This window comes from Dendrobates tinctorius, unplaced genomic scaffold, assembly GCF_039654945.1.
Source record: "Dendrobates tinctorius isolate UK_male_01 unplaced genomic scaffold, ASM3965494v1 ptg000097l, whole genome shotgun sequence".
Taxonomy (NCBI): Eukaryota; Metazoa; Chordata; class Amphibia; order Anura; family Dendrobatidae; genus Dendrobates; species Dendrobates tinctorius.
The window spans coordinates 2,259,061-2,273,277 of record NW_027361765.1 but is presented as its reverse complement, the minus strand read 5'-3'; the positions used below and the strand labels follow the sequence as shown (position 1 = coordinate 2,273,277).

At 44.2% G+C, this 14,217-nt stretch overlaps 1 protein-coding gene across 2 annotated transcripts in view; it reads right to left on the bottom strand.

The window, feature by feature from the left end:
- SORD (sorbitol dehydrogenase) overlaps positions 1-9,575 on the bottom strand; it is an 89,418-nt gene extending 79,843 nt beyond the window's left edge. Inside the window, exon 1 of one of the 2 annotated variants that reach the window (XM_073586865.1) lies at positions 9,435-9,575. The gene's annotated coding sequence lies outside the window, so the exon portion shown is untranslated. The remainder of the gene's footprint in view (positions 1-9,434) is intronic. The other variant, XM_073586864.1, reaches the window with a different exon arrangement.
- Between the last annotated feature and the right edge of the window lie 4,642 nt (positions 9,576-14,217).

Below are 14,217 nucleotides of genomic sequence, written 5' to 3'. Positions count from 1 at the left end.
TTTTAGTATTTTAAAAAATAGGTGTTGGAAGTTTGGCTTGCTGCGCTCACAATCCTGATTGCTTTACCCCTTTACCCCCAAGCGTGGTTTGCACGTTCATGACCGGGCCAATTTTTACAATTCTGACCACTGTCCCTTTATGAGGTAATAACTCTGGGACGCTTCCATGGATCCCGGTGATTCTGACATTGTTTTCTCGTGACATATTGTACTTCATGTTAGTGGTAAAATTTCATTCAAATAACTTGTGTTTATTTGTGAAAAAAAATGGAAATTTGGCAAAAAGTTTGCAATTTTCCAACTTAGATTTTTTTATGCCCTTAAATCACAGAGATATGGCACACAAAAACTTAATAAGTAACATTGCCCACATGTTTACTTAACATCAGCACAATTTACAAACCAAATTTTTGTTTGATAGGAAGTTATAAGTAGGGATGAGCGAGCATATTCGTGGGTATTCAGTACTCAGCGAGTAATGCAGCACTCGCAGTACTTGGTACATCGCGAGTATTTCACTACTCGCCTCGCACTATTTGGTTCTCCCGCCCAACAGTTGCCAATCACAGTAATGCCGCACCCTTCTTGGTTGTGGGCGGTATTACTATGATTGGCTGGCCGCCCAGCGTCCTATGAGTCATCAATCATAGCCTGGCACTAAGCCCTGCTGTCGCCATTTTCTGTACATTGCATGCAGAACACAGCTAGTGTAGGGAGAGTGTGAGCAGCTGATAGGGAGAGTTGTGTTTTTTGGTGCAAATCATCCAGAAATCCTCTGTGAAACCCAAAAGCTCTTTTCAGAGCTGAAAGTATAAGGTCAGGGACTGAGTAGTGACAGTTTTCCCAGCATTTCTGGGGGTTACATTTACCCCTGCAGGGCAGTTTTTTTGTGCAGTTGCGGTGCTGTGTTCACAGCGAATAGTAGTCACGCACGGTACTGCACGACTGACACGCAGCCAGCACCACTGTCTTGTGTGGTGTCTGGACTGCGTATTCTTGCCTTAAACCTCAGGGAAGTATTTCTGTGCAGTTGCGGTGCTGTGTTCACAGCAAATAGAACGCACGCACGGTACTGCACAACTGACACGCAGCCTGCACCGCTGTCTTGTGTGGTGTCTGGGCTGCGTATTCTTGCCTTAAACCTCAGGGGAGTTTTTTTGTGCAGTTGCGGTGCTGTTTTCACAGTGAATAGTACGCACGCATGGTACTGCACAACTGACACGCAACCAGCACCGCTGTCTTGTGTGGTGTCTGGGGTGCGTATTCTTGCCTTAAACCTCAGGGGAGTTTTTTTGTGCAGTTGCGGTGCTGTTTTCACAACGAAAAGCACACACGCACGGTACTGCACGACTGACACGCAGCCTGCACCGCTGTCTTGTGTGGTGTCTGGGCTGCGTATTCTTGCCTTAAACCTCAGGGGAGTTTTTTTGTGCAGTTGCGGTGCTGTTTTCACAGTGAATAGTACGCACGCATGGTACTGCACAACTGACACGCAACCAGCACCGCTGTCTTGTGTGGTGTCTGGGGTGCGTATTCTTGCCTTAAACCTCAGGGGAGTTTTTTTGTGCAGTTGCGGTGCTGTTTTCACAACGAAAAGCACACACGCACGGTACTGCACAACTGACACGCAGCCAGCACCGCTGTCTTGTGTGGTGTCTGGGCTGCATATTCTTGGCTTAAACCTCAGGACAGTTTTTTAGTGGCAGCACCGCTGTCTTGTGTGATTACTGGGATGCGTAATCTCACCTTAAACCTCAGGGCAATTTTTTTCTGCTGCTGCGGTGCTGTTTGTAAAACACAAAGCAGTACTAGGCTGTTGTGCTACCTTCCACAAAGCACTAACTGCTCCTTGTTCCCCAATATCTGCATCTGAACATCTGCAACTATGGCAGAAAAATTCAAAATTCCTAAAAAGGCTGTTGTGAAGGGACAGGGACATGGATGTGGGGTCGTTGGTGCCCAAAAAGGCAAAGTCTGGGAGATCGAAGAAGGTTGATGCATCTAGGTTCCTGGCAAAATTTCCCGGTCTGTAACATAAACGGGCCTGGAAGCCAGAAGAACAAGAACAGATACTGTCTTGGATGGCTGATAAGGCCTTAACGAAATGTTCTAGCAGCACCCAATCGTCCATGACAAAACAGTCTACTGTCCATAAAGATAATGCTGGGTCATCCTATTCTCAACCTATTCCTAGTTCATCACCCGGTCAGGAGTCACAGGAAACATTTGACCCCAAACTTGGACACTCTGAGGATCTCTGTTTGATCCATTTCCTTGCACTGACTCTGGCCTCTCACCGCATGACATTGAAGAGGAACATGAGGGGGTATCGTCTGTTGAAGATGGCCAAATATTTGAAACCCCACGTCCAGAAGAAAGCCACTTTCATCCACATGATATACCGGGTGAAGATGTGGAGGCTGATGGTGATGACACACAGTTGCCATCTGACCAGTCGCCAATATCAACACGGAAGGAGGATGACATGGACGACGAGGTGGTCGATGATGAGACCACCGATCCGACTTGGGCCGTTGGCATGCTTAGCCAGCACAGCAGCATAGAGGATGAAGGTGGATACATAGCACCAACAAAGGCACCAAGGGCTACTGGTTTGAGCAGAGTGCGGACTGTGTCAACTGTTGCCAAGAGCAATCCCTCTGTGCCCTAAGTCAAGGCAAGGGTGCGTTCAGCTGCTGTCTGGAAATTTTGTTCCGATAGTCCTTCTGAACCAAATGTTGCCATCTGTAGCATCTGCCATAGAAACCTGGGCAAAGGCAACCAAAGCACCACCAGTATGTGGAAACACATGGCAGCCAAGCACCCTAGTCGGGGGGCTGAACAACAGGGTACCAAATCAGTGTCGGCGACTGCGGGTCAAACCACTGCCATGTTGCCTGTGATACGTCCTTTCCAATCTGCTGGGCAGGAAGCAGGTGATCATCATACCTCTTGCTCACAAGCTGCGGTTGCACAGACACAGGCCACAACAAGCTCATCCACTTGTTTTTCCCAGGAAAGCGTCTAATTGTCAGTGCCCCAGATGTATGAAAGGATGCGTAAATACCAAGCCACACACCCACGAGCACAAATACTGAAAGCACAAATTGCCAAGTTGCTAGCCATGGAGATGTTGCCGTTTAGTCTTTCCATGATCTTTTGGATGTGGCTGCCCCACGATACTCGGTTCCCAGTCGGCACTATTTTTCCCTGTGTGCCGTCCTCATGTTACACCAGCACGTCTTAAACAATCTAAAGCGTGCTCTCCCCAACGCCGTAACCGGGAAGGTCCATCTTACAACAGTCATGTGGACAAGTACTTGTGGCCAGGGACGATACATCTCTGTCACGGCACACTGGCTCAACCTTGTGGAGGGTGGGACAAAGTCTCAAACTGGACCATCAACACATTTCCTACCCACGCCACGAATAGCGGGCCTAACCTCAATCAGGGTTTCCGCCTCATTATATACGTCCAGTCTCCCCTCTTCCTCCTATGCTGAATTACCCTCCACATCACTCCCAAGTTGGGAGCTGTGCAGCAGCGCATCGGCAAAGTGGCAAAATGCTCTGCTGAAGCTGATCTGCTTAGGTGAAACACCACACACTGCAGCAGAGCTGTGGCAAGGAATAAAACAACAGACCGATCAGTGGTTCTCCCCACTGCAACTCCAACCTGGTCTGGTTGTCTGCGACAATGGGCGTAACCTGGTGGCGACTTTAAAGCTCGGGAAGCTGGTACACATGCCATGCATGTCTCACCTGCTGAACCTGGTGGTACAGAAATATATAAAAACATACCCTGACTTGCCGTACCTACTTGAGAAGGTGTGCCATATTTGCGCCCATTTCCGCCACTCCTCAACCGCTGTTGCTGGTCTTGCAGCGCTTCAAAAGCAATTTAATTTGCCAAACCACAGATTCATTTGCGACCTGCCAACACGGTGGAACTCAACATATCATATGTTGGCAAGGGTAAGTGAGCAGCAGAGGGTACTTTCTGAATACCAGTTTAAATATGCCCGTCACACTGAGACTCAGCCAAGGCACATAACAACTGTCGAGGGGGTGTGGATCGCTGAAATTTGTGAGGTGCTTGATAATTTTGAGTACTGCACCAAGCTTGTGAGCGGTGATCAGGCTATTATCAGCGTAACCATCCCTATGCTATGTCTGCTGAGAAAAAATCGCTGCAGAATCAAAAAATGGAACCTTTGAGTGCCCAGCTGCTGGGTATCGAGCAAGATTTCACAATGGGTGATCCTACCCAGCCCAGCCAATATCATCAGGTAACATTGGGGGATGAAGATGATGATGAAAATGAAGAGGGAGAGGACTTCTTTTTCAGTGGTACCGAGGGGACACCTCATGCTACAGAGGGGAATCCCAACCCCAGCTTCATGTCTTTCCAGCATGAGTGGGCTGAAGAGGAGGAGGTGGAGGAGGAGAGTCCGTGTAAGGAGAGGATGGGTATTGTTCCTCCGTCAGGGGTCACAGAACATTTCCCACTTTGCAACTTGGCACACATGGCACACTTCAAATCTGACTGTCTGTGCCAAGACCCTCTCGTAATCCACATTTTCAATAGCAGCCTATACTGGTTGGCCACCTTTCTAGACCAATTTTTTATTTTCCCAAGGGTAACAGGAGAAATTGGACCCCAAAATTTGTTGTGCAATTTGTCCTGAGTAGGCTGACACCCCATATGTGTGGGTAAACCACTGTTTGGGTGCATAGGCAGAGCTTGGAAGGGAAGGAGCACTGTTTGACTTTTTCAATGCAGAATTGTCTGGAATTGAGATCAGATGCCGTGTTGTGTTTGGAGAGCCCCTGATGTGCCTAAACAGTGGAAACCCACCAATTATAACTCCAACCCTAACCCCAACACACAACTAACCCTAATATTAGCCCTAACCCTTGCCCTAACACACCCCTAACCCTAGCCCTAACCCCAGCCCTAACCCCAACACACCCCTAACCCTAATCCCAACCCTAACCCTAGCCCTAACCCTAATGGGAAATTGGAAATAAATACTTTTATTTAATTTTATTATTAGGGTGGTGTTAAAGGGGGGTTTGATTTACTATTTATAGCGGATTTAAATGTTTGGCAGCTGTCACATGCTAAAAGACGCTTTTTATTGTTAAAATAGTTTTTGCATCACCACATTTTGAGTTATAATTTTTCCATATTTTGACCCACAAAATCATGTGAGGTCTTAATTTTTGTGGGCGAGTTAACGTTTTTATTGGTGCCATTTTTGTGCATGTGACAGTTTTTGATAGCTTTTTATTCCAATTTTTGAGACGCAGAATGAACAAAAACCAGCATTTCATGAATTTCTTTTGGGGGTGTGTTTACACCGTTCCCTGTGTGGTTAAATTGATAAAGCAGTTTTATTCTTCGGGTCAGTACGATTACAGGGATACCTCATTTATATCATTTTTTTATGTTTTGGAGCTGTTATACAATAATGACAATTTTATATAAAAAATAATTATTTTTGCATCGCTTTATTCTACGAGCTATAACTTTTATTTTTTTCGCTGCTGACGCTGTATGGTGGCTCATTTTTTTGCCAGACAAGACGACGTTTTCAGCGGTACCATGTTTATTTATATTCGTGTTTTTGATTGCGTGTTATTGCACTTTTTGTCTGGCAGTATGATGATAAAGCATTGTTTTTTGCCTTGTTTTTTTTGAAGGGGTTCACTAAAGGAGTTAACTAGTGGGACAGTTCTATAGGGCGAGTTGTTACAGATGCAGCGATACTAAATATGTATACTTTTATTGTTTTTGTTATTTATTTACAATTAAAATAATTTATTAGGGAATATTTTATTTATTTTTTTTATTTATTTAGGAATTTTTAAAAAATTATTTTTACACTTGATTTTTTTTTTTTTACGCTATTGTCCCAAGTGGGGACATTACTATAAAGTGTCAGATCGCTGATCTGACACTTTGCAGTGCACTGTGTCAGATCAGCGATCTGACAGGCACTGAAGAGGCTTTCTCAGCAGGCACTGAGAAAGCCGCCTCCCTGCAGGACCCGGAAGGCCCCTGTGGCCATATTGGATCCAGGGGCCTGCAGGGAGGAGGCCCTCGGAACAGCGCAATCGCATCTTGGTGTCACACTAGCAATGAAGACAGCAAGTGCTATGCAATAAAACACTGCATAGCACTCGGACAAGTATTCTTCTATGGGGAAGCTCCCATCAGCATATATTTTCTCGGCCATTTTCGTCATGCAAGTGAAATCACAGCATGCTGTGATTGTCACCAACACTCGGCCAAGTCTCGGCTTACTCGCACCCATATAAGCCTATGGGTGTGAGTGAGACAATGCACATCACTAGGATATCATCTGAGTGATGTGCCATATACACTGACCCCGGCAATGGAGGAGATGGAGAAATTAATTTCTCCACCTCTTCCGCAGTTGTGCTCCGATCCATTCTGTGCACAGACGCATGACACCCGGCTTCCGTTTGCAACAGAACAGGAGCTGAGGGTCATTAACATCTCACATCGGATACCAAATGCTAGTCTGACCCCGGCCTTACACTCACATACATGATCCCTAATGCTACCTACTCACCTACTCACGTATGCAGAAAATTCCAGACAAAAAAACGGACTCCTTCCCAGAAAACGTGCGTTTTTTTCCACGCGTTTTTGTAACAATTTTTGCGCGTCTTTGCCGCTTTTTTTCCCGGAACATCCACAGTCTCCTAGAATATAGTTAGAAATGCAGATTTTTCTGAGCATGCTGCGTTTTTTACCGCAAAGCGTTTTTTTCGCGGAAAAAAATGCATCAATATGCACAAAAAGTGCGGAATTCATTCAAATGAATGGGATGCTTCTTGTAAGCGTTTTTTAAGCATTTTTGCCTGTAAAAACGCTTAAAAAATGCAAAACAAAAACCACTCACGTGTGCACACACCCTAACAAAGAGATCGGCAAAAAAAACTGAAGTGGGGCTCTAACCTAATACTAAAGTAAAATACTGACATGTGAACGTCACATGATCAGTGGACTCTATATCTGTCCCTATAACAGTTTTCAGACACAAATTCTGGTGCACATGATATTTATACCAGAATTTGCACTTTATTTCCTTTAGATGACGCTCACGGCACTTTTCTGAAAAATTACACACAGCTATGGCCTGTTTCACATTTCCGTTTTTTTGATCAGTTGCAATCTTCCAAAGATGGTGAAAACGGATCTGTTGCAGGAGATTTAAAGGAACCGCGTCCTGGAGAGGGGGAGAGAGAGAGAGGAGGAGAGAGAGAGGGAGAGAGGGGGAGAGAGAGAGGGAGAGAGGGAGAGAGAGAGAGATTTTTTTCCTGCTTCACGGCTTTTCCGGAACGCTATTCATGGTTAAAATCCCTGGCAGAGCAAATCTGGCGGGCATGCGCAATACAAAATAACGGACCGTCTTTCTGAAAAAACGTTTCAGAGTCAGTCTCATCCGCCCGGGAGCTGCTACAATTCTCACAGATCTGTCAAAAAACGGATGCGACGGACGACCATCATTCAAAATCCGCTGCTAATGTAAGTCTATGGGGGAAAAAAACAGATCAGCCAAAAAAGGGGCGGATCCATTTTTTTTCAAAAAGTGACGGATTTTGACTGACGTCAAAAAACGGAAATGTGAAACAGGCCTTAGTAGAACTGTTATGAGTTATGCCAGGAATTGACAGAACTATCCTCTTCCCTAGAAGTTGCCAAGAAATGCCTGTGCCTGACGTAGAGTGGACTTTCTGGTGCATGTGAACACGCTCTAAAGCCATGGCTATATTTCTGTGCCTCTCCTGCCTTTGCAAAACTACAGCTTGCAGACAGTCTGTGACTGTCAGAACATGCTGGGAGTTGTATCTCTGCAGCAACTGGTGACTTACATATTAGAGACCCTTAGGCTGGAGTCACACTAACCTGCGCAAAATGCGGTCAGTATTTTACATGCGTAATACGGATGACAGACCCCTAAACAGTGCTCCGTATGTCATCCGTAATCAAGGTGTGGTCGCGTATTTTGCGCATGTCAGCATCCGTATGTAATCCGTATGGCATCCGTATGGTGAGATTTTCTCGCAGGCTTGCAAAATGGACATATAATGGAGCCCTATGACAGTTTTAATAAAGAAATGAAAGAATAGATATACACACATAGAATACATATATATATATACTGTATATATATATATATATATATATGTATGTATTCTATGTGTCTATATCTATTCTTTCATTTCTTTATTAAAACTGTCAGTGTGAGTTTACTGTATCGCGCACTGAATTGCCGGCTTTGCTAAAAGACACCGGGTGCGTATTTCTCGCAAGTCACACGTGTGGTCCGTGTGTAATTCATATTTTTTGCACACCCATAGACTTGCATTGGCGTATTACGGGCGTAGTACGCTGACAATCGCAGCATGCTGTGATTGGCACGGAGCGTAGGATACGGATGAGAAATATACAGCTGGTGCGAGGGACCCCATAGAGAATCATTGGTCCGTGTCTAATGCGTGCTTTTAGCGCCTCTCACTCTCCCGTATTCCTCGCCAGTGTGACCCCGGCCTTACTCTTAGGCTATGTACAAACACTGCGGATTGGCCTGCGGTTTTGTATCTTCGGAACCGCAGGTAAAATGACCTGCGGATTGGCCTGCGGTTTTCCCCTGCGGCTTATCACCTCTACAATGGAGGAGATGGTAAACTGCAGCAGAATCCGCAGAAAAGTGACATGCTTTTCCGCAGTTAAAAATCCGCAGCATGTGTACAGCAGATTGTAAATCTCATAGACTAACATGCTACTGTACACTGTCTGCAGAACTGCTGCAGATCGGCAGCAGCAAAAACCGCAGCGTGTGCACGTAGCCTAAGGGTATGTTCCCACGGTCAGTAAACAATACGGGTTGGAAGCTGCGTGCATCCGCAGCGTCCAACGCACAGCAGCGAGATGTTGCAGCATAGTGGATGGGATTTCAAGAAATCTCATGCCCACAATGTGGACAACGACGCCCACGACGTCTTTCCAGACCGCAGTATGTCTATTTATCTTGCGGAGACGCGAATCTCTGCAAGTTAAATATCACCTGTGCAAAGTATTAGATTCCGCACGGTTCAATGAACACATAGGGAATCACCTGCATTCAATACCCGGCAGCGTTTTGGCCGCAGCAGACATGTGCTGTGTCCAAAGCGCTGACGATGACCACGTGCACATAGCCTGAATAGCAGAGCTACATTTTATCGATCAGCGTAATAGAAAATGTTTGCCATTCTAGGAGTACATTTTATGGGACAACCTCAGGAGCAGAAATCAGTTTGAGTAACTCAGGATTATAGTGCAGCCATGGAAGCCTATCACCCACATAACGGAGAGCAGCTGCAGTCCCAGCACAGCAACAACCCACATTACACACCTCATGTATCAGCCAGCAGCTCACTCACTTCCTTCTACCTTGTTCTCGCTTTCTCCCACAGGCATTTTTTTTTCAATGAACTTTACTCAGCAGCTTTGTCACTGCAGTTACCTCACCATTGTCTGCTCACAGCTACAAGTCAGAATAAGGCTGTAATGTCTGACCCTGGAACATTGGTGACCCCATAGCGAGCGTCTGCACTTACAGTGCATCTTCGCACATACCTTGTATCTTCTGCCTTCACACTCAGGAGATTTTTTTTGTTTGTTTGTTATTTTCTTCCCATAACTTTTTTATGTTTCTGTCCATATAACCGTATGAGGGCTTGTTTTTTGTGGGACGAGTTGAATGATATCATTTATTTTATCATCTGATGTACTGTAAAGTGTTAAAAACATTCCAAGTGCATTGAAATTGCAAAATAAGTAAAATTTCACAGTTTTTTGAGGGGGTTTTAAGTATCATGTACATATACTGTAAAACTGAACTGGCGATATGATTCTCCAGGTCTGTACAATCACACAGATAACAAACATGTCTAGTTTTTTTTATTTGATTGGTGAAAATAAAATCAAAACATTTGTTAAAAAAAAAAGAAAGTGCTTATCTTGCATATTCCAAAACCCACAACACTTTAAATTTTCGGGATATGGTGATTTGTGATGACTTATTTTTTGCCCCCTTAGATGACGTATTTATTCTGGCATTTTGATTTTTTTTCTCAATTTTTTTTCTTAACATTTTACTGATCAGATTAATTTACTTTATATTTTGACAGAGCCGACTTTTACAAATGCAGTGATACCAAATTTATGTACTTTTATTTTTTGTTTAACTGTTTTTTAGATTTTAAATGTGGCAAAAGTGGAATGATTTAAATTTTTGTTTATATATATTTTTTAACCCCTTTCCTACAATGGATGTAATATTCCGTCCATGTGACCCTGGACCTAATTCCCATGGACGGAATACTACGTCATAGCTATCAGCGGCGCCCACGTGGTGAGCGTCGCTGATCGCGGCCGGGTGTCAGCTGATTATCACAGCTGACACGCGACACGTTAACCCCTTGCACAACGCGATCAAACACGATCGCGGTGTACCGGGGGGTTAAAGGGAAGCATCAGCAGGAAGGGGGCTTCCTCCGTGCTTCCCTGAGCCCCCCACTGCAGCGCTGCTGCGGGGGGCTCCATCCCCGCAGGTCCCCGGATCCATGATGGAGACGGGGGCCTACAGGGAGCTTACTTCCTCAGTGCCTGCAAAGCGCAGGCAAGAGGAAGTCTTCTTCAATGCCTGTGACAGATCACTGATCTGTCACAGTGATTTGTCACGTGACAGTTATGTCCCCCCTAGGACAATGTAATAAAGATATAAAAAAAAAAAGTGTAAAAATAATTTTTAAAAAATCGCTAAATAAATTAAAAAAAATATATATATATTCCCAAATAAATTCATTTTTTGGAAATAGAAAAAAAAAAAACAATAAAAGTACACATATTTGGTACCGACGCATCCGTAATGACCCGCCCTATAAAACTGTCCCATTAGTTAACCCCTTTAGCGAACCCCTTAAAAAATAAAGATTAAAAACGGAGCAAAAAATAATGATTTATTATCATACCGCCGAACAAAAAGTGCAATAACGCGCGATCAAAAAGAGGCATATAAATATCCATGGTACTGCTGAAAACGTCATCTTGACCCGCAAAAAACCAGCCACCTCACAGCGTCATCCGCGAAAAAATAAAAAAGTTATAGCTCACAGAATAAAGCGATGCAAAAATAACATAAATAAACAAAAACAACATAAATGAGGTATTGCTGTAATCGTGCTGACACGAAGAATAAAAGCGCTTTATCAATTTTACCGCAGGCGGAACAGTGTAAACGCACCCCCCAAATGAAATTCATGAAACGCTGGTTATTGTTCATTCTGCGTCCCAAAAATCGGAATAAAAAGCGATCAAAAGATGTCACGTGCCCGAAAATGATACCAATAAAAACATCAACTCGTCCCGCAAAGAATAAGACCTCACATGACTCGGTGGGTCAAAATATGAAAAAATTATAGCTCTCAATATGTGGGGATGCAAAAACTATTTTTACAATAAAAAGCGTCTTTTAGCGTGTGACAGCTGCCAAACATAAAACCCACCATAAATAGTAAATCAAACCCCCCATTATCACCCTCTTAGTTAGGGAAAAATAATAAAATTAAAAGAAAATGTATTTATTTCCATTTTACCATTAGGGTTAGGGTTAGGGCTAGGGCTAGGGTTAGGGCTAGGGTTAGGGCTGAGATTAGGGGTAGGGGTGTGTTGGGGTTAGGGTTGGGGTTATAATTGGGGGGTTTCCACTGTTTGGGCACATCAGGTGCTCTCCAAATGCAACATGGCGTCTGATCTCAATTCCAGCGTATTCTGTGTTGAAAAAGTCAAATGGTGCTCCTTCCCTTCCAAGCTCTGCCATGCACCCAAACAGTGTTTAACCCCCACATATAGGGTATCAGCGTACTCAGGACAAATTGCAAAACAACTTTTGGGGTCCAATTTCTCCTGTTACGCTTAAAAGTTGGGGGCAAAAATATCATTTTTGTGGAAAAAAATGTTTTTTTTACTTTCACGCCCGGGCGTTATACACTTCTGTGAAGCACTTGGGGGTTCAAAGTGCTCACCACACATCTAGATAAGTTCCGTGGGGGGTCTAGTTTCCAAAATGGGGTCACTTGTGGGGAGTTTCAATAGTTTAGGTACATCAGGGGCTCTCCAAACGCACATGACACCCGCAGACCATTCCATCAAAGTCTGCATTCCATAACGTCAATACTTCCCTTCCGAACCCCGATATGTGCCCATACAGTAGTTTTCTCCCACATATGAGGTACCAGCATACTCAGGACAAATTGTACAACAACTTTTGGGGTCCAATTTCTCCTGGTTCCCATGGAAAAATAAAAAAAATGGGGACTAAAAGATCATGTTTGTTGAAAAAATACGATTTTTTTATTTTCACACCCGGTCGTTATAAACTTCTGTGAAGCACTGGGGGGTTCAAAGTGCTCACCACACATCTAGATAAGTTCCTTAGGGGGTCTAGTTTCCAAAATGGGGTCACTTGTGGGAGGTTTCCACTGTTTAGGTACATCAGGGGCTCTCCAAAAGCAACATGACACCCGCAGACCATTCCATCAAAGTCTGCATTCCAAAACGTCACTACTTCCCTTCCGAGCCCTGACGTTTGCCCATACAGTAGTTTTCTCCCACATATGAAGTATCAGCGTACTCAGGACAAATTGGACAACAACTTTTGTGGTCCAGTTTCTCCTGTTACCCTTAGAAAAATAAAAAATTGGGGGCAAAAATATCATTTTTGTGGAAAAAATGTTTTCTTACTTTCACGCCCGGGCGTTATACACTTCTGTGAAGCACTTGGGGGTTCAAAGTGCTCACCACACATCTAGCTAAGTACCGTGGGGGGTCTAGTTTCCAAAAAGGGGTCACTTGTGGGGAGTTTCAATAGTTTAGGTACATCAGGGGCACTCCAAAAGCAACATGACACCCGCAGACCATTCCATCAAAGTCTGCATTCCAAAACGTCACTACTTCCCTTCCGAGCCCCGACGTGTGCCCATAAAGTAGTTTTCTCCCACATATGGGGTATCCGCATACTCAGGACAAATTGGACAACAACTTTTGGGGTCCAATTTCTCCTGGTACCCTTGGGAAAATTAAAAAAAGGGACTAAAAGATCATGTTTGTTGAAAAAATACGATTTTTTTATTTTCACGCCCAGTTGTTATAAACTTCTGTGAAGCACTGGGGGGGTTCAAAGTGCTCACCACACATCTAGCTAAGTACCGTGGGGGGTCTAGTTTCCAAAAAGGGGTCACTTGTGGGGAGTTTCAATAGTTTAGGTACATCAGGGGCACTCCAAAAGTAACATGACACCCGCAGACCATTCCATCAAAGTCTGTATTCCAAAACGTCACTACTTCCCTTCCGAGCCCCAACGTGTGCCCATAAAGTAGTTTTCTCCCACATATGGGGTATCAGCATACTCAGGACAAATTGGACAACAACTTTTGGGGTCCAATTTCTCCTGGTACCCTTGGGAAAATAAAAAAAGGGGACTAAAAGATCATGTTTGTTGATAAAATATGATTATTTTATTTTCACGCCCGGTTGTTATAAACTTCTGTGAAGCACTGGGGGATTCAAAGTGCTCACCACACATCTAGATAAGTTCCTTGGGGGGGTCTAGTTTCCATAATGGTGTAATTTGTGTGGGGTTTTCACTGTTTTGGTACATCAGGGGTTTTCCAATTGCGACATGGTGTCCGATCTCAATTCCAGCCAAAAAGTCAAATGGCGCTGCTTCCCTTCCGAGCTCTGCTATGTGCCAAAATAGTCATTTACACCCACATGTGGGGTATGAGCGTACTCAGGAAAAATTGCACAATAACTTTTAGGGTCCGGTTACCCTTGGGAAAATAAAAATTGGGGTGAAAAGATCATTTTTGTGGAAAAAATATGATTTTTTTTTAATTGTACCGCTGTACGTTATAAACTTCTGTGAAGCCCTTGTTGGTTCAAAGTTCTCACCACATATCTAGATAAGTTCCTTGGGGGGGTCTAGTTTCCAAAATGGGGTCACTTGTGAGGGGGTTTCCACTGTTTAGGTACATCAGGGGCTCTCCATACGTGACATGGCGTCCGATCTGAATTCTAGTCAATTTTGCATTGAAAAAGTCAAACGGCGCTCCTTCCCTTCTGAGCTCTGCCAT